This window comes from Chamaea fasciata, unplaced genomic scaffold (assembly GCF_029207755.1).
Source record: "Chamaea fasciata isolate MVZ Bird 193981 ecotype frontalis unplaced genomic scaffold, bChaFas1.0.hap1 SCAF_213, whole genome shotgun sequence".
NCBI classification, from domain to species: Eukaryota; Metazoa; Chordata; class Aves; order Passeriformes; family Sylviidae; genus Chamaea; species Chamaea fasciata.
Genome location: NW_027094298.1, coordinates 28037 through 48858, shown reverse-complemented (window position 1 = coordinate 48858; position 20822 = coordinate 28037). Strand labels below are relative to the sequence as shown.

The following is a 20822-nucleotide window of genomic DNA, read 5'->3' as shown; positions in this document are numbered from 1 at the left end:
CCCAATGTCTCCTACAACCTGACATCAGGAACTTAGGGGGTGAGTTTAGCTTCCCACAGAAGAGAGGCACTGTTCCTGCACAGAGCTCTGTGCCCGGGAGTGGGCTTCTGCCACTTAGAATTCTGAACAGTGCACATTACTCCCACAACCAAGCGGTCAGAAGCTGGAACCCTAACTGTCCTTGGAGTGCCCAATGTCTCCTACAACCTGACATTAGGAACTTAGTCGGTGAGTATAGCTTCCCACAGAAGAGAGCCACTGTTCCTGCACAGAGCTCTGTGTCCAGGAGTGGGCTTCTGCCACTTAGAATTCTGAACAGTGTACTTACTCCCACAACCAAGCTGCCATGAAGCTGAAACCCTAGCTGCCCTTAGACTGCCAAACACCCCCTGCAAACTGACATCAGGAACTTGGAGGGGTGAGTTTGGCTTTCCACAGAAAAGACCCACCGTTCCTGCACAGAACTCTCGGCCACGGAGTGCGCTGCTAACTGATAAAAATAAGTTCAGCACAGGACTTCTGCCAGATCCAAGCATCCAGAAGCTGGAACCCTTACTGGCCTTGGAGTGCCAAATGTCTCCTACAGCCTGACATCAGGAACCTGCTGGGGTGAGTTTTGTTTCCCACAGAAAAGACCCACCGTTCCTGCACAGAGCTCTGTGCCCGGGAGTGGGCTTCTGCCACTTAGAATTCTGAACAGTGCACATTACTCCCAGAACCAAGCTGTCAGAAGTTGGAACGCTAACTGTCCTTGGAGTGCCCAATGTCTCCTACAACCTGACATTAGGAACTTAGTCGGTAAGTATAGCTTCCCACAGAAAAGACCCACCGTTCCTGCACAGAACTCTCGGCCACGGAGTGGGCTGCTAACTGATAAAAATAAGTTCAGCACAGGACTTCTGCCAAATCCAAGCATCCAGGAGCTGGAACCCTAACTGTCCTTGGAGTGCCCAATGTCTCCTACAACCTGACATTAGGAACTTAGTCGGTGAGCATAGCTTCCCACAGAAGAGAGCCACTGTTCCTGCACAGAGCTCTGTACCCGGGAGTGGGCTTCTGCCACTTAGAATTCTGAACAGTGTACTCACTCCCACAACCAAGCTGCCATGAAGCTGAAACCCTAGCTGCCCTTAGACTGCCAAACACCCCCTGCAAACTGACATCAGGAACTTGGAGGGGTGAGTTTAGCTTTCCACAGAAAAGACCCACCGTTCCTGCACAGAACTCTCAGCCACGGAGTGCGCTGCTAACTGATAAAAATAAGTTCAGCACAGGACTTCTGCCAGATCCAAGCATCCAGAAGCTGGAACCCTAACTGGCCTTGGAGCGCCAAATGTCTCCTACAACCTGACATTAGGAACTTAGTCGGTGAGTATAGCTTCCCACAGAAAAGACCCACCGTTCCTGCATAGAACTCTCGGCCACGGAGTGGGCTGCTAACTGATAAAAATAAGTTCAGCACAGGACTTCTGCCAGATCCAAGCATCCAGAAGCTGGAACCCTTACTAGCCTTGGAGCGCCAAATGTCTCCTACAGCCTGACATCAGGAACCTGCTGGGGGGAGTTTAGTTTCCCACAGAAAAGACCCACAGTTCCTGCACAGAGCTCTGTGTCCCAAAGTGGGCTTCTGCCACTTAGAATTCTGAACAGTGCACATTACTCCCAGAACCAAGCTGTCAGAAGCTGGAACCCTAACTGTCCTTGGAGTGCCCAATGTCTCCTACAACCTGACATCAGGAACTTAGTCGGTGAGTATAGCTTCCCACAGAAGAGAGCCGCTGTTCCTGCACAGAGCTCTGTGCCCCGGAGTGGGCTTCTGCCACTTAGAATTCTGAACACTGCTGCACTTCTCCCATAGCCAAGCTCCCAGAAGCTGGAACCCTAACTGTCCTGCGAGTGCCCAATGTCTCCTACGACCTGACATTAGGAACTTAGGGGGGTGAGTTTAGCTTCCCACAGAAGAGAGCCACTGTTCCTGCACAGAGCTCTGTACCCGGGAGTGGGCTTCTGCCACTTAGAATTCTGAACAGTGTACTTACTGCCACAACCAAGCTGCCATGAAGCTGAAACCCTAGCTGCCCTTAGACTGCCAAGCACCCCATGCAAACTGACATCAGGAACTTGGAGGGGTGAGTTTAGTTTCCCACAGAAAAGACCCACCGTTCCTGCACAGAGCTCTGTGCCCGGGAGTGGGCTTCTGCCACTTAGAATTCTGAACAGTGCACATTACTCCCAGAACCAAGCTGTCAGAAGCTGGAACCCTAACTGTCCCTGGAGTGCCCAATGTCTCCTACAACCTGCCATTAGGAACTTAGGGGGTGAGTATAGCTTCCCACAGAAGAGAGCCACTGTTCCTGCACAGAGCTCTGTGCCCGGGAGTGGGCTTCTGCCACTTACAATTCTGAACACTGCTGCACTTCTCCCATATCCAAGCTCCCAGAAGCTGGAACGCTAAGTGTCCTGCGAGTGCCCAATGTCTCCTACAACCTGACATTAGGAACTTAGTCGGTGAGAATAGCTTCCCACAGAAGAGAGCCACAGTTCCTGCACAGAGCTCTGTGTCCAGGAGTGGGCTTCTGCCACTTAGAATTCTGAACAGTGTACTTACTCCCACAACCAAGCTGCCATGAAGCTGAAACCCTAGCTGCCCTTAGACTGCCAAACACCCCCTGCAAACTGACATCAGGAACGTGGAGGGGTGAGTTTAGCTTTCCACAGAAAAGACCCACCGTTCCTGCACAGAACTCTCGGCCACAGAGTGGGCTGCGAACTGATAAAAATAAGTTCAGCACAGGACTTCTGCCAGATCCAAGCATCCAGAAGCTGGAACCCTAACTGTCCCTGGAGTGCCCAATGTCTCCTACAACCTGACATCAGGAACTTAGGGGGTGAGTTTAGCTTCCCACAGAAGAGAGGCACTGTTCCTGCACAGAGCTCTGTGCCCGGGAGTGGGCTTCTGCCACTTAGAATTCTGAACAGTGCACATTACTCCCACAACCAAGCGGTCAGAAGCTGGAACCCTAACTGTCCTTGGAGTGCCCAATGTCTCCTACAACCTGACATTAGGAACTTAGTCGGTGAGTATAGCTTCCCACAGAAGAGAGCCACTGTTCCTGCACAGAGCTCTGTGTCCAGGAGTGGGCTTCTGCCACTTAGAATTCTGAACAGTGTACTTACTCCCACAACCAAGCTGCCATGAAGCTGAAACGCTAGCTGCCCTTAGACTGCCAAACACCCCCTGCAAACTGACATCAGGAACCTGCTGGGGTGAGTTTAGCTTCCCACAGAAAAGACCCACCGTTCCTACACAGAACTCTCGGCCACGGAGTGGGCTTCTGCCACTTAGAATTCTGAACACTGCTGCACTTCTCCCATATCCAAGCTCCCAGAAGCTGGAACCCTAACTGTCCTTGGAGTGCCCAATGTCTCCTACAACCTGACATTAGGAACTTAGTCGGTGAGTTTAGCTTCCCACAGAAGAGAGCCAATGTTCCTGCACAGAGCTCTGTGCCTGGGAGTGGGCTTCTGCCACTTAGAATTCTGAACACTGCTGCACTTCTCCCATATCCAAGCTGTCAGAAGCTGGAACCCTAACTGTCCTGCGAGTGCCAAACGTCTCCTACAACCTGACATTAGGAACTTCGGGGGGTGAGTTTAGCTTCCCACAGAAGAGACCCACAGCTCCTGCACAGAGCTCTGTGCCCGGGAGTGGGTTTCTGCCACTTAGAATTCTGAACAGTGCACATTACTCCCAGAACCAAGCTGTCAGAAGCTGGAACCCTAACTGTCCTTGGAGTGCCCAATGTCTCCTACAACCTGACATTAGGAACTTCGGGGGGTGAGTTTAGCTTCCCACAGAAGAGAGCCACTGTTCCTGCACAGAGCTCTGTGTTCGGGAGTGGGCTTCTGCCACTTAGAATTCTGAACAGTGCACATTACTCCCAGAACCAAGCTCCCAGAAGCTGGAAGCCTGGCTCCCCTTGGACTGCCAAATGGCTCCTTAAAACTGACAATCTGAACCAGAGAGGTATATTTACTTTCCCCAGAAAAGCGGCCACCGTTCCTGCACAGAGCTCTGTGCCCCGGAGTGGGCTTCTGCCACTTTCAATTCGGAACACTGCTGCACTTCTCCCATATCCAAGCTCCCAGAGGCTGGAACCCTAACTGTCCTTGGAGTGCCAAATGTCTCCTACGACCTGACATTAGGAACTTAGGGGGTGAGTTTAGCTTCCCACAGAAGAGACCCATTGTTCCTACACAGAGCTCTCTGCCCTGGAGTGGGCTGCTACCTGATAAAATTAAGTTCAGCACAGGACATCTGCCAGATCCAAGCTCCCAGATCCTGGAACCCTAACTGTCCTTGGAGTGCCAAATCCATCCCATAAACTGACATCAGGAGCCTGCTGGGGTTAGTTTAGGTTCCCACAGAAAAGACCCACTGTTCCTGCACAGAGCTCTGTGTTCGGGAGTGGGCTTCTGCCACTTAGAATTCTGAACAGTGCACATTACTCCCAGAACCAAGCTGCCAGAAGCTGAAACCCTAGCTGCCCTTAGACTGCCAAACACCTTCTGCAAACTGACATCAGGAACTTAGTCGGTGAGTTTAGCTTCCCACAGAAGACACCCACCGTTCCTGCACAGAACTCTGTGCCCGGGAGTGGGCTTCTGCCACTTGCAATTCTGAACACTGCTGCACTTTACTCCCAGGTCCAAGCTGTCAGTAGCTGCAACCTTGGCTCCCCTTAGACTGCCAAATGACTGCAACCGAGTTGCACATAGTGAACAGCACAGAAAAAAGAAACAACACGGATGTGAACGTCCAGAAAATCTAACTGTTAAGTAAGAACCATCTGTAAGCATCACTGTTTATTAACTATCGCTACCATTGTCTGTATACAGCTGTATGTTGCTTCTATAAAGACATAAGTGTGTGGAATATATGTGTTCCTAGAGTTAGAATTCAATTTGTTTTGATAAGTTTATGATATGGGGATAAGACATAGAATGCCCTAGGGTGACTTTATGCCGCTTGTATCCCCAGTCGCTTGTTCTGGACCTTTAAGACTGATTTTGAGAGCTAAGCAAGGAAAGAAAATGGTTGCAGTTTGTTTTAAGAAAACGACTTTCACTCCTCTGAATACCCTCTCTCGTATATTCAGCTCAAGCACAGACAGACTGCAGCACAAAGATGTGCTTTGCTCTTAGTTTCAGCTAGTTAGGGCAGAGAAGTTCCCTCGCTATTTGTTTTCCTTTTTCTTAGGACTGTTTAAACCTGCTGCAGACTGAAAAACCCAGAGCAGCGCCGAGAGCTGGCACCTGCAGCCCACGGGGCCTGCACCTGAGCATTTTATCAACACCAGAACAGCTGATAAGAGACCAAAAGAGCTCAGCTACAGCCCACAGCAAAGACTTTCTGAAGTTACCATCTCGCTTCAAAATAACAAAAAGTTTTATTATTTCATATTATTCATTCTTTATGCTTGCGACCACTTTGTTTGTTAAACAAATAGGCTTTCCCACTTTTCTCCAAAGAAATTCTTTGCAAAAGCAGTTTAAAAGAAAGAGACTGTTTAGGTTTACTTTCCAGAAGAACCCCATTCAAAGGTTTCCTCCCAAATTTACCCTAAACCTCGACAGCAACAAACAAATCAAACTACACAACAAAGAAGTCACAAATAAACTTCAATTAAAAACACCAAAACAAATAATTCCTAACTCAAGAAACCCATAAACCTCAAACCATCAAAACAAAAATACCACTTATAAATACACACAAAACCAAAAAAATCAATGTAACTATAAACAATACCTTTCAAATGATCCATAAGTATAAAACATATACTGCAATCAAACAAGCCAAATAAATTAACCCCTATACTATAATAAACAATAGTCCAATTACAAATATTAGGAAACACAAAAAAATTACCTACATTCCACTACCTCAACCCACCAAAACAAACACTACATACTCACCATGATAAAAGCCACCGCTAAATAAATAACCTCCCCTATACCTCACACTACAGCCACTTCCACCATTGTAAACCTTAGAAAACATTTCCTTTAAAAATACAATATCTCACCAAAAAAAAATATTTCAACAATAAAACTCAGTTCTAAAACAATCTGATCGACATGTAAACTAAGAAACCTACCATGAAATAAATAGACCGTATCCCTTAGCATACACCATCTACAAACAAAATAAAACTACACAAAAAATTATTGAAAACCACCTTAAAACAACTAAACAGAAAAAAACTTTTAAAAATATTAAAATTGCATCTAACAAAACCTCCACCGGCCAGGCTGGCCCTAGGTAATCTGAATCCCTACATACAATAAACAAAAACAAAACCCCAATCGCACGTATCAGAAGCCTATTTTAAAAAAAAAAAAAAAAAAAAAAATGCTACTTAAATTAATTCTACCTCAAATACAAACAAACCCATCCATACAGTTACCTTCCCTCAAAAACCAAATTACAGGCAATAAATAATACCAAAAAATAACATGAAACACTATGTACCACCAAAGAATGCAATATTGAATAAAAGCACCATATAAGTAATAAAGTAATAAAAGCACCGCATAGAAGTACCACTATTTATTAAAATCCCAGGTGAAGGGGGATTCCCCCAGTTTGAACACAGACAATAAAAGGAGTTTCTTTCCTCAATTTAAACTCTTTTGTCCTCAAAACCCCCTTTTTTTTTTTCTAGGGACGCCAGGGAAGGATTGGGAAGACAAAATTGAAAGGGAAAAGGAGAAAAGTCCCCCCTACAAATCCACACCGGCTCACCTGCTCCTGCTGCCCGGCACAAAGGTTTGTCCCTCGGCATCTCCTGAAGCAATACTCCATATCCGAGGGTTCCCCCAAACTCTGTAAGACGAGCTCGCCATCATCCCGTAAGACACTCCAGAGAGCCTCGCAGAAGCTGCTCCCTCCGGCAGCTCCACGCTAGAGTGAGCTGAGGCTCCCCGCGTAAGCAGCTCGGGCAGGAGCCACCTGCCCCTCATTATCCTTTACAGCTCACGCCTGCGGCTGCTCTGTCCCCTCGTTATCCTAACAGCTCACGCCTGCAGCTGCTGCCAGCCCGAGGGTGAGGGCGGGGCAGAGGGAACTTGCTGCAGACATTTCACTGTTTGCACCGACACACTGGGGCACCGGGCTTTGCTTGCTAGGGATAAGCAAAAATTAAAGAGTTGACTTTTCTTGTTGTCATCATCCTTGAAGAAAGGAAAAATATATCAGGACTCGTGTGACTTCTCTGTGAACACAAAGTGCAAGGAACTTGGGAGGGGGAGGTCTTAAAACAACACCGGTTTCCTATAGCAGCAGCTGCTTTTGGTGCACACTGAAGCTTCTCTAGGCTTGTTTCAACGCTCTGCAGCAGTTAAGAGAGTACCACCTATTTAGGGGATACTGTAAAAGCTTTAGCTTTTCTAGAGATTTTCTCACCCCTTAAAACTGTATTTTATATTTCTATTTTTGTTACTTATATTTTTCTATTTTTGTATTTATTTAATTTGTGTTGACTTGTTTATTTTTTAAACTATATGAATTCATTTACCTAACACATCAGAACCACAATGAATTAAAATTAAATTAGCCTCGTTTTCTAAGGGGTAAAGATTTAATTTTTATTTAATAATGTTGGTATGTTTTCTCTGTCATTGTTTTTTCTTGGGGGGCAGTGTTTGTAGGGGCTTTTGTTTTGGTTTTTGTTTTTCTGTTTGCTTTGTTTTGGAGTTCTTTGTTAATAAACAAAGAGGTTCAGAGAGGCACAAAATAAAATGTCAACTTTGTTTTATTGCTACCTCTGAAATACAACTCGACACCAAGTTATTGCTGGTAATACTGTGTATGGGTAGAATGAGACCTGTTAAGGGGTTGAAAGGAAAAAAGTGGCAGCATGGTGCTGAATAGCTCCTGCTTTACCAACATGAATTTGGAAAATTTCCTTGGAAATGTGCCCTACAATGTACAAAAACTCCAATTAGGATGGAAAACTGGAAAAAAAAATATATTCTCTTACTAGAATCAGAGAGAGAAAAAACATCAAATAAAAGGAAGAAATAACATCTAAATCCCAGCTTGCCTGGAAAACAAGCTTAGGCATTTCTAATACTGCAAACTTTTGGAACAGTCATCAAGTTGGTGGAAGTTCATGGAACAACAAATTTAAATCTGCTTCCTCTGCTCTAAGTTTAAAGGGAAGTGGAAATTCAACAGGTCCAGCTACTCCTATCCAAGAATGATCTGTGTTTTGTGGGAGTAACAATGCAAAGAAACTCGAATCTTACTTGTATTTGACATAGGAAACTCTCAGCAGAGTTGGGAAGTTTCAGTGGAACAAAAGCACCACATTTCCTGCAATAACAAAATTGGACTCGGCAAGTCAGGAATTTTATTTACACATCCACGGACGAGGAGGGGGATGACACCAGGAATACACTCCAGCTGAAAGCAAGGATTTATTGGAAAAGGCAGGAAATCAAACTGACAGTCTCTGTCCAGTTATGGCCAGGCAATTATCCAGGAGTCAGAAAGAAAAGTGGGAACCTTGGACTGGGATAAGGCCTTCCAGTGGCTTCACTTCCTACTGGCTCTCTCCTTTTTTTGCCAGCTACCTGGAAGAGGAAAAAAAAACAGGAATAAAGTTACAAACAGGATGTCCTTGGTCCAGGCAGACTGAAATGCAGCTCCCAGCGAGGGAGGCCAGGCTGTGCCTCAGGGAGCTCCGGGAATCTGGGATTGCCCGTGGGATTAAAGGGCTGGAAAAGCACACCCACCTACAAGGTTCAGTGCTGGGACAGAGCAAGGCCGGGGCTCAGGGGCAGCAGTTAGAGCTGGGACTGCAGGAGAACACCCCAAACCCGGGTTAAACATCCGGCATGACACGCAGCACGCTCCGGGAGAAACTCGGGTGGGAGAAGCCCCGGGATGCTCCACGTTCCTTGCCCTTGGCAGCTGTGCCAGGGCCTCCCTCAGAATGCTGACCTCACCGTGCAGCTCCTACAAAACAGGAGAACTTATGGGAATCGCCCAGAATCCCTGGACTTCCAGTTATTAAGAACCACAGCTGCAGCGAAAGGTGTACAAACTCTACTGCAAACCAGTAGGTCTGAGGAGACACAGGACTTTATTCCAGAGGTGGCATGTTGGTGTTACTACTTTAAGCTCCTGCCGCTAGAACATATTTGTACCATAAATTCATTATTGAGGCAGCTAAATTGAAATTAGATTTTTTACAGTAAAGTCAGCCAAAAAAGAGAGTCTCAAAAATAGGATATAGGCCGCACAGTTATTCAAAAAAAAAGTTCTCATTCATGAGCATAACCTGCCAGCCTCTCATGTTTTCAGTCCTTACCATTTATTTTTACCAAGGTGATGATTAAAGCCTTGTCAAAAGCTCAAAAAAAAAAAAAAAAATCCAGGACAAGGCAGGTGTTTTCCCAAGTACCCTCAGTGTGGAGCTGTGTCAGCCACAAGTGTTTGCTCCCTCAGCCCAGCCCGGAGCAGGCTCCAGCTGCTGCCCAGGGGGGTTACCAAGGGACTCACCTGTTTGAAGCTGTAAACGCAGGTGGCCTGCACTGGAGTGCCAATAAATGTGAAATGTGTGACTCTCACCTTGAATAGCGATCGATCTTCTCAGGGGAGCCCCTCACCCAGGATGGGGGGCTCTGCCACGGATTTCATCCCTCTGCATCTGAAACAAAGTCAGGACAACAGTCAGAGTGCTGCAGGATACCTTGACAGCTCCACACACCTTGTGGCAATCTAGGAATACCCTCTACAGTCTAACCACACCCCACATCACAAATTTCAAGCCCCCGGCACTATTACCCTCGTACCCCTACACCCAGACTGAGCAGCAAGGCAGAGCAGCTCCCGGCCAAACACACACCAACACCCGTGACACAGCACAGGACAAACGAGGGGACGCAACAGGGACAGAAAACTCTGGGCAAGAAGAATGACCCTGAGGGTCCAGAGAACTTGGAATGAGATGACCGAGGTGAGACGGAAGGTGAGCTGGCCAGGCTCAGAGAACCCTGCAGGAACAAGATGCCATCGGGATGACTTATCCCAAGAAACACAGAGATGGATGCCTGAGAATCCTACGGTCAGAATCCTTGACCTGTCTTTGCATTCTCACAAGACCTAACCCGCCGGAATGGATCAGGGCGGTGCACGGCTGTCAGTACAGCTCAGAACAAGACCTGAAAAGGCATCGGACTGGATGCTTGTGAAGAGAGATGGATTCTGATGAGTGTCCGAGCAGCTGAGGCAAAGGCACCCGGCTGAGGAGCACAGAGATCAGAAATGCTAAGACTGATGCCAGGGGTTTTGACATGCCCCTGAAAGGACTAAAGGAAAAGACAAGGCACCAAACAGACAGAGTGCACAACAGACAAGTGACACAACACACACCAGGACTGCTCTGCCCTGCACACCTCAGCACTGACATGAAAAATGAGACTTTCCCTTCATGTAGCCTAAGGGGTCACATCTTGGTGCCCCCAACTCCAAATCTGACTTAAAAAACCCCTCCCGGTGATCCCTGCCCTGGCATCCTGCTTTCATCCCCTCTGTGAGCCACAGCCCTCCACTTATCTCTCAGGCATCCAGGGAGGCAAATCCCTGCCAGGTCCAAAGAAGGCCGCCTCTGCCTCAGGAAAATTCCTGCTGTCGCCGGGCTGTTGTCTCTTAGTCAGCTACAACAAAAAAAACCAAACATGAATGCGTGATCTTAGCAGCCCATCACCCAAAACCCGACAATTCTGCTACTCACTGTCTCCTAAGCTTGCCTGTGTCCTCGGCCCCGCGCTTCAGCTGCGCTCAGAGGCCAACGCCGGCGTCGCAGGGTCTGCCTGGGTAAAGAGCAGACAAGGTGACGTGGCAGCGCTGGAACTTGAGGGGACCCTCCCTCCTTCTCCTCCCTGACTCACCTCAACTCCTCGGCCGTTATCCAAGCCTACCTGGATGGGGCCTTCACAAGGAGAAGATCAAGGCTCCATCACAGACTCCTGGAATGCTCCCGGAGGGCTCACGGGTGAGGTGACGCGGGTCTGTCGTCCCGTTGGTGAGAGGGGAGCTCGGCCTCCTACGAGTGGACTCCCTAAAACGCACAATGACGGAGGCTTAGAGTTGCACCAGCTAGTGAGGCTTGAACAATAGCAACGGCTTCTGTCCACCCGTCACTGCTCACCTCGCCCACGTCAGCTTGACTGCTGAGATCCGGCTTCACCACCTAAAAATAAAGACAAAGAACAGAGCTGTAACACAGCCATCATTTACACCTCCCCTGCAAACAGAAACAGGGACTGACCTTCTCAGGGGAGCCCCTCACCCAGGATGGGGGGCTCTGCCACAGATTTCATCTCTCTGCATCTGAAAGAAAGTTCGGACAAAAGTCAGAGTGCTGCAGGATACCTTGACAGCTCCAGACATCTTGTGGCAATCTAGGAATACCCTCTACAGGCCTACTACACCCCACATCACAAATTTCAAGCCCCCGGCACTATTACCCTCGTACCCCTACACCCAGACTGAGCAGCAAGGCAGAGCAGCTCCGGGCCAAACACACACCAACACCCGTGACACAGCACAGGACAAACGAGGGGACGCAACAGGGACAGAAAACTCTGGCAAGAAGAATGACCCTGAGGGTCCAGAGAACTCGGAATGAGATGACCGAGGCGAGACGGAAGGTGAGCTGGCCAGGCTCAGAGAACCCTGCAGGAACAAGATGCCATCGGGATGACTTATCCCAAGAGACGCAGAGATGGATGCCCGAGAATCCTACGGTCAGAATCCTCCACCTGTCTTTGCATTCTCACAAGACCTAACCCGCCGGAATGGATCAGGGCGGTGCACGGCTGTCAGTACAGCTCAGAACAAGACCTGAAAAGGCATCGGACTGGATGCTTGTGAAGAGAGATGGATTCTGATGAGTGTCCGAGCAGCTGAGACAAAGGCACCCGGCTGAGGAGCACAGAGATCAGAAATGCTAAGACTGATGCCAGGGGTTTGGACAGGCCCCTGAAAGGACTAAAGGAAAAGACAAGACACCAAACAGACAGAGTGCACAACAGACAAGTGACACAACACACACCAGGACTGCTCTGCCCTGCACACCTCAGCACCGACATGAAAAATGAGACTTTCCCTTCATGTAGCCTAAGGGGTCACATCTGGGACATCCCCAGCTCCAAACCCGACTCAAAAAATCCCTCCCAGTGATCCCTGCCCTGGTACCCCACTTTCATCCCCTCCCTAGTTCCGAGCCCTCCACTTATCTCTCAGACGTCTGGGGAGGTGAATCCACGCTGGGCCCCAAAGAGGGCCGCCTCTCCTTCAGGGAAATTCCTCCTGTCACTGGGCTGCTGTCTCCTAGTCAGCTACAATAAAGAAAACCAAATAGCAAAGCATAATCTTAGCTGCACATCAGCCAAAACCCAGCAGCTCTGCTACTCACCGTCTCTTAAGCAGCACCGGGTCCTCGGGCCCCGTGCGTGCTTCAGCTGAGCTCGGAGGCCGACGCTCGCAGCGCCAAAGCCTTAGAGGCGTTACTGGCACCGAGCCCACCCACCGTGGCCTCCATTAGGGCTGTGAGCATCCCCGGTTAGAGCAGGACAGGAACGCAGGGTGGACATCCCCGGTGAACCTCAACCCTGTGGACTCTGCCCCACCACTGTCACTTCCTGCCTGGCCCTAGCTTAGGGTTACTGCCTGCACCTCTCAGGACTTCTGGCCTTGTCTTGCGTTAGGATTGCTGCCGGCACCTGCTCTCAGGGAAACAGTGTTGGCAGCAGCGCTGTGAGGGCTGGTATACCTGTACTCTGACTTGTATCCTAGGCTGTACCCCCGATTTTCACTGTGTGTTCTCTAGACCTCGAGTCCTTTACTTCTCAAGCCCTCCTTCAGCCTCTGTGTGCCACTGTAAACTCCCCCTGCTGAACCCTACTAACCCTACGCCTTGCAACTGGCATTGCTCCTAATCAGGACACTCCTGGGCCAGGAATCCCCTGCTGCAGCCTAACCCTGTGGACTCTAAAAGAAGGCCAATAATGTGAAGCTCCCTAGAACATGGAGATGGGTCAGAACTGCCCCGCCCAGCAAAGGCTCTGGTGATGCTGAGGAGAAACCCTCACCCTTTACTTTTGAAGGGACCACCCCACTAGGGCCTTCTCTTCTAAGGTAACTTTAAATCACCTCCCGGGACTGAAAAGGTTTTTTCCCTTCTCCTGACCACCAGCCCCAACACTTAGCTTTTGGAACACGAGTGGAACGTCCGTCCTCGACAGAAATGAACATGTCGGCACCGCAGACGTCGACGTGTTCTCAGCATCCGCTTTGGGGCTGCCATATCCAGACTTTGTCTCCGCACCTCCTCACGCTACCTAGGATCACAAAACAGGAAATGTGACTATCCCCCTCCAGAAGAGTAATCCCCAGGGCTCCTCTGCACCGCTGCCCCAGCTCCCCCTCAGATCTTCACTCCGCTCCAGAGGCTGACAGGAGTGGACCCAGCAAAAGGAAAAAGTAAATGCTGAGCACATCGCTCACCTATGGGTCACCCTGCCTAAAGGGCAACTCACCGGCTCTCTCTATTCCTTAGCACGCCTGGGACAGCAGTGGCACCTGCAAAGAAACAAAAGAAGCAAAAAATCATGCTGAGTTACTGTCAAACAGCAACCTCCCCAGTCTGACTGAAGCATGCCACAAGTATACCTTAATGCTGCACCCATCTGGCCTCTGGGGCCAGCACATCTGGCAAGGGGACAACCTAAAGTAAAAAAAAAAAAGAACAGTGAATGCTTAGAGTTGCACCAGCAAGTGAGACTTGAACAATAGCAACTGCTTCTGTCCACCAGTCACTGCTCACCTTGCCCACGTCAGCTTGACTGCTGAGATCCAGCTCCACCTCTGGGAATTCCTTGCTGTCACCAGACTGCTGTCTCTTAGTCAGGTACCATAGAGAAAACCAAATGCTGATGTACAATCTCAGCAGATCTGTTGGCCGGTCAGTGAGGGGGTCTCCCTGTAATACCAGTGGACCACCTAAAACACACAAACAGTAATGGAGGCTTACAGCTGCACCAGAAACACCACTACCCTGACCACACAAATACATGAATACTAGAAAAGAAAAAACAAAAAATAATGCAGCAAAAAAAGCCAACTCTTATTACTATAAGTCCAACTACCAAATATAATAAAAATAACCCCCATGTCCAATCCCCTCAAAAAACCTTCAAAATATATACCTGCAACCCCCTCAATCCTAAAACTAAAAGATCCATTCAACTATAAACAGCATCTCCCAAATTTTCCATAATTATAGAACACACACTAAAACCAAACAAGCTAAATAAATAAATCCCTGTAATACAATAAACAATAATTGAATTATAAATATTAGAAAACCCTAATAAATTAGCTACATCACACTACCCCAAACCCATCAAAACAAATACTACACACTCACCATAATAAAAACCACCACCAAATAAATAAAAACCTCCTTTACATCTCACACTACAGCCAATTACACCATTGTAAACCTTAGAAAACACACCCTCAAAAAACACTGTATCTCACCAAAAACAATTCAACAAAACTCAGTTCAAAAATACTCTGACCGACATGTAAACTACAAAACCTAACACGAAAAAGAAACCATATCTCTCACCATACACCATCTACAAACAAGATAAAGCTACACAATAAATCATTCAAAGCCACTAAACAGAAAAAATAGCCCTACCCAACTTGAATCCCTACATATCACACACAAAACCCCAATACCACGTATCAGAAGTCTAGCAAAAAAAGCTACTTAAATTAATTCTACCTCAAATACAAACAACCCCTCCAACAAAGTTATCCTCACTCAAAAACCAAATTACACATAACATCAAAAATCAGACAAAACACTACACGCCACCCAAGAGCATAATACTTAATAAAAACCACATAGAAATACCACAACTCATTAAAAATCCAGGTGGAAAGTTTTCTTCAGTTTGAATACTGACAACCACAGAAGAAGAGTTTCTTCACTGAATTTGAACTCCTTTTCTCTCCATAACTCCTTTTATTTCCTGGGAGCACCACAGAGAAATTAGTAAGACAAAGCTGCAAAGAAAAAAAAAATCTCCCCTACAAACCCATGCTGGCTTACCTGCTACTGCTGTCCGGCACAAAGAAACCCCCCACACCCACGTGCTCCTGCAGGCGCTGTAAGAAGCTTTCCCACCACCGCAGAAACCACGCTGAGCTCCTCACGGCCCGATGCCAAAGTGAACTCGGGCTCCTCTATTAAACCGCCCCCGGCTAGAACCGGCCCCTCATTATCCTTTACAGCTCACACTTGTGGCGGCTCTGCTGCCCTCCTCATCCTGACGGTCACACCTGGGGCTGCTCTGTCCCCTCACCATCCTGTGACAGCTCTCACCTGCAGCTGCTGCCAGTCCGAGTGTCGGGGCAGGGGAAGAGGGGACTTGTGCTCATCCCCGGAGAATTCGTTGTCCGCACCTGACGCGCTGGGGCACCGGGCTTTCCTTGATAGGGATAACGACCCCTCTTCTCCTGCACGTGCCCAAGGCTGAAACTGGGATTCCACCTCCTAAATTCCGTATGTGTGAGGGTCATAATCCCCAAGGAAATCCCCCCGCAATCGTTACCCTCCATTTACAATTTTTCCTTTGGAATCGTTGCTAACTTGTCTTTCTGTGCAAGGGTTCCAAACGTTCATTGGGAGTTCAGTAGCCGGGTTGGTTTGTTTATAACTTAGCTGACAATCCCAGGCTAAATCCAAACACCCAGAGATACAGGGAAATATGGAGACAGTTTATAAATATTGCCCAACCCTTACCCTGAATTCTTCATCACACATCCTCGGAGCAGATTTACTCCATCCTTTCTTCCCAGCAGCAGCTCTCCAGCACAAATCTCACTTCTCACAACTGTTTCTTCCCACAAACCAAACAGAAATCTACTACGAGGCGAGGCGGGGAGGGGCGAGGCCGGTCTCGGGGCAGAGCCCCCGGGCCCTCAGGGCGGGCCGGGGGGACCGGAGCAGAGCCCGGGCCGGGTTGGAGCCGGAGCCGGTCTGAGGGCGGAGGCCCCGGGCCCTCAGCGCGGGCCGGGGGGCGGGGGCGGTTCCCACGGCCCGCTGTCCAATCAGCACTGCCGATGCCTCAGCGAGCCCGCCAATCGCGGGGATTCAAAAGGGTGGCGGAAGTAGCTGCTGCTCTATGGGCTCGGTGTGGAACGCCCCGGTGGGGTCCCGGCGCCGTGCACTTGGGACCCGCCCCGCGCCCCTGAAGCCGCGCCCCCGGTACTGCCCGGCCCCGGCTGCCTCCGGGCCCCCCCCTCACAGAGCCCCGGCTCCGCCCCGGCTCCGCCCCGACCCCGCCCCGGCTCCGCCCCGAGCCCGCCCCGGCTCCGCCCAGAGCCCGCCCCGGCTCCGCCCCTGCTCCGCCCCGAGCCCGCCCCGGCTCCGCCCCGAGCCCGCCCCGGCTCCGCCCCGAGCCCGCCCCGGCTCCGCCCAAAGCCCGCCCCGGCTCCGCCCCGGCTCCGCCCAAAGCCCGCCCCGGCTCTGTCCCGAGCCCGCCCCGGCTCCGCCCCGAGCCCGCCCCGGCTCCACCCCGGCTCCGCCCCGAGCCCACCCCGCCTCCGCCCCGAGCCCGCCCCGGCTCCGCCCCGAGCCCGCCCCGGCGCCCCGCGCTGCCCGGGATGGGGGCGGGACCATCGCCCGCGGCCCCGCCCCGCCCCTCACAGCTGAGCCGAGCCGAGGTTGCTCGCGGCCCTGCGCGGAGCCAGGCGGGGCCGGGAATGGGACCGGCCGTTCTGGTTCGGGTCCTGTCAGTGTCGGCTGCGGCTCCCGAGCGGTGCGGCCCCCCTCGGCGGGCGGGCTCTGGGTCTCGGGGCCTGAGGACCGGGCTGGCGTTGCGGTCGGGATCGGGACCGGGATCGCTGCGGGCGGCAGGAGCCGCTCCTGCTCCGCCTGCAGCCGGAGCTGCGCTGGAGTCCTGGCGGGGCTCTGGGCACGGGAGGACGGCGGCGGCGATTTCCTCTGATAACCTCTGATATCGACCCCCCACAGCATCATTGATCCCCACCCGAGTGTCACTGACCCCCCCCAATGTCATTGATGCCCCCCCAATATTCCACTGATCTTCCCTCAGCGTCGCTGACCCCCCCAAAATTCCAGTGATCCCCCCCACTTGATCCCGCCCTTTTTCTCCCCTCACCTTTCCCGCCCTTTTTCGTGGGGAACCACCCCTGAGGGGTCCTGTGGAAGGATTCTGGAGGTCCGAGGGGTGAATTTGGGGTTTGGAGGGAGGTTTTGGGGGGTCCCAGGGATGGATTTGGGGGTTTTTGGGGGTCCAAGGGATGGATTTGGGGGTCCCGGGGTGGATCTGGGGTCCTGGGGAGGTTTTGGGGGGTCCCAGGGGTGGATTTGGGGTTCATGGGGAGGGGTTTGGGGGTTTTTTGGGGCCTCAGGGGTGAATTTGGGGTCCGGGGAGAGGTTTTGGGGGTTTTTTGGGGACCCAGGGGTGAATTTGGGGTCTGGGGAGGGATTTTTGGGGGTCCCTCACCTGCAGGGCGTCGCAGGGGTGGCAGGGGGAGGGGGCAGCGGGGGGGGCCCAGCGCCCACCCCCCCTTGGGCTTCAGGAGGGCGTCGATGAGACCGAAACAGCTCGGGGGGGGGGTCAAAAACCGGGGGGGGTCACGGGCTGGAACCCCCCAGTGCCCCCCAAACCACCCCCAGGGCCCCCCCCGACCTCCAGGAGCCCGCAAAACCCTCCTCAGGTTCCTTTGATGCCTCAAATGGGCCGCCCAAACCTCCCGAAGATCCCCCAAAAACACCCAAAGCAGCCCCCAGGACTCCCCCCAGGCCCCCCAAAACCCCCCAAACCCCTCCAGGACAACTCGGGACCCCCAGGATCCCCCCAAAATCCGCCCCCCCCTCCCCCTGAGGCCTCATTTGACCCGCTCCACGTTGCAGACAGGCACCAGCTGATCAAGCCACAAGCACCAGCACCTGCGGGACTGGGATGGACTGGGAGCACTGGGAGGGTGATCAGAGAGAACTGGGATGGACGGGGAGTGGACTGGGATGAACTGGCAGGTGTGTGGGGGTCGATGGTGGGCACAAGGTGCCTTACTGGTCTATACTGGGATGGGTCTATTGGCCCCAGGGGAGGGGGTGTGGCCACACTGGTCCAGACTGGGAGGGGTGTCACCATGGCGCCAGAGGCGGAGTCGAGGATCCGGGCGAGGCAGGGACACCTAGGGGACAGCCAGGGCACCCCAGAGACACCTAAGGGACAGCCAGGGCACCCCCAGGGACACCTAAGGGACAGCCATGGCACCCCCAGTGACACCTAGGGGTCAGCCAGGGCATCCCCAGGGACACCTATGGGACAGCCAGGGGACCCCAGAGACACCTAAGGGACAGCCAGGGCACCCCCAGGGACACCTAAGGGACAGCCATGGCACCCCCAGTGACACCTAGGGGTCAGCCAGGGCATCCCCAGGGACACCTATGGGACAGCCAGGGGACCCCCAGAAACACCCAGGGCACCCCCACGGACACCTAGGGGACAGCCAGGGCACCCCCAGATACAGCCAGGGCCCCCCAGAGGACAGCCAGGGCATCCCAGTGACACCAGAGCACCCCCAGGGACACCTATGGGACAGCCAGGGGACCCCAGAGACACCTAAGGGACAGCCAGGGCACCCCCAGGGACACCTAAGGGACAGCCATGGCACCCCCAGTGACACCTAGGGGTCAGCCAGGGCATCCCCAGGGACACCTATGGGACAGCCAGGGGACCCCCAGGGACACGTAGGGGACAGCCAGGGCAGCCCCAAAGACACTTAGGGGACAGCAAGGGCACCCCAGGGACAGCCAGGGCACCCCGAGGAACACCTAGGGGACAGTCAGGGCAGCCCTGGGACACCTAGGGGACAGCCAGGGCCCCCCAAGGGACAGCCAGGGCACCCCCAGGGAGACCTAAGGGACAGCCAGGGCACCCCAGGGTCAGCCAGGGCCCCCACAGGGACACCTAGGGGACAGCCAGGGCCCCCGATGGGACACCCAGGGAACCCCCAGGGACACCGAGGGGACAGCCACGGCCCCCCCAGGGACAGCCAGGGAACCCCCAGGGACACCGAGGGGACAGCCAGGGCCCCAACAGGGACACCCAGGGCACCCCCAGGGACACCTAGGGGACACCCAGGGCACCCCCAGGGACACCTAGGGGACAGCCAGGGCACCCCCAGGGACACCTAAAGGACAGCCAGGGCACCCCCAGGGACAGCCAGGGCCCCCCAAGGGACAAACAAGGCACCCCCAGGGACACGTAGGGTACAGCCAGGGCACCCCCAGGGACACCAAGTGGACAGCTACGGCGCCCCAAGGGACAGCCAGCACACCCCCAGGGACACCTAGGGGACAGCCAGGGCACCCCCAGGGACACCTAAGGGACAGCCAGGGCAGCCCTGGGACACCTAGGGGACAGCCAGGGCCCCCCAAGGGACAGCCAGGGCACCCCCAGGGAGACCTAAGGGACAGCCAGGGCACCCCAGGGTCAGCCAGGGCCCCCACAGGGACACCTAGGGGACAGCCAGGGCCCCCGATGGGACACCCAGGGAACCCCCAGGGACACCGAGGGGACAGCCACGGCCCCCCCAGGGACAGCCAGGGCACCCCCAGGGACACCTAGGGGACAGCCAGGGCCCCGACAGGGACACCCAGGGCACCCCCAGGGACACCTAGGGGACAGCCAGGGTACCCCCAGGGACACCTAAAGGACAGCCAGAGCACCCCCAGGGACAGCCAGGGCCCCCCAAGGGACAGACAAGGCACCCCCAGAGACACGTAGGGTACAGCCAGGGCACCCCCAGGGACAGACAAGGCACCCCCAGAGACACGTAGGGTACAGCCAGGGCACCCCCAGGGACAGACAAGGCACCCCTACGGACACCTAAGGGACAGCCAGGGCACCCCCAGGGACACCTAGGGTATAGCCAGGGCCCCCCAGGGACAGCCAGGGCCCCCCAAGGGACAGCCAGGGCACCCCCAGGGAGACCTAAGGGACAGCCAGGGCACCCCAGTGACTCCAGAGCACCCCCAGTGACACCTATGGAACAGCCAGGGTACCCCAGGGACAGCCAGAGCCCCCACAGGGACACCCAGGGAACCCCCAGGGACAACTAGGGGACAGCCTCGGCCCCCTCAGGGACAGCCAGGGCACCCCCAGGGACACCTAGGGGACAGCCAGAGTACCCCCAGGGACACCTAGGGGACAGCCAGGGCACCCTAGGGATACCTAGGGGACAGCAAGGCACCCCAGGGACAGTCAGGGCCCCCACAGGGACACCCAGGGAACCCCCAGGGTCACCTAGGGGACAGCCACGGCCCCCCCAGGGACAGACAAGGCACCCCCAAGGACAGACAAGGCACACCCAGGGACACCTAGGGGACAGCCAGGGTGTCCCTGGGACAGCCAGGGCCCCCCAAGGGAAAGGCAGGGCACCCCCAGGGAGACCTAAGGGACAGCCAGGGCATCCCCAGGGACACCAGAGCACCCCCAGGGACACTTAGGGGACAGCCAGGGCCCTCCCAGGGACACCAGGGTACCCCCAGGGCCCTCCCAGGGACAGACAAGGCACCCCTAGGGACACCTATGGGACAGCCAGGGACCCCCAGGGACAGCCAGGGCACCCCCAGGGACACCTAGGGGACAGCCAGGGCACCCCAGGGACGCCTTGGGGACAGCAAGGCACCCCAAGG

At 53.2% G+C, this 20822-nt stretch overlaps 1 long non-coding RNA gene across 4 annotated transcripts; it reads right to left on the bottom strand.

Moving 5' to 3' along the window:
* Nucleotides 1–8391: 8391 nt before the first annotated feature.
* LOC136304897 (uncharacterized) lies at nt 8392–16155 on the bottom strand. 4 transcript variants are annotated; one of them, XR_010724879.1, is made up of 12 exons: nt 15891–16155; nt 15471–15641; nt 13899–15117; nt 13745–13799; nt 13612–13654; nt 11340–13413; nt 11220–11261; nt 10960–11129; nt 10803–10881; nt 9638–10725; nt 8800–9022; nt 8392–8637 (listed from the first exon to the last, which is right to left on the bottom strand). It is a non-coding gene; the product is annotated as an uncharacterized lncRNA (long non-coding RNA). The 4 variants fall into 4 exon arrangements; XR_010724881.1 differs by lacking the exons at nt 15471–15641; nt 15891–16155 and adding an exon at nt 15198–15464 and having other exon boundaries at nt 13899–14074; nt 15000–15117; XR_010724878.1 differs by lacking the exons at nt 15471–15641; nt 15891–16155 and adding an exon at nt 15198–15464.
* Nucleotides 16156–20822: the final 4667 nt, after the last annotated feature.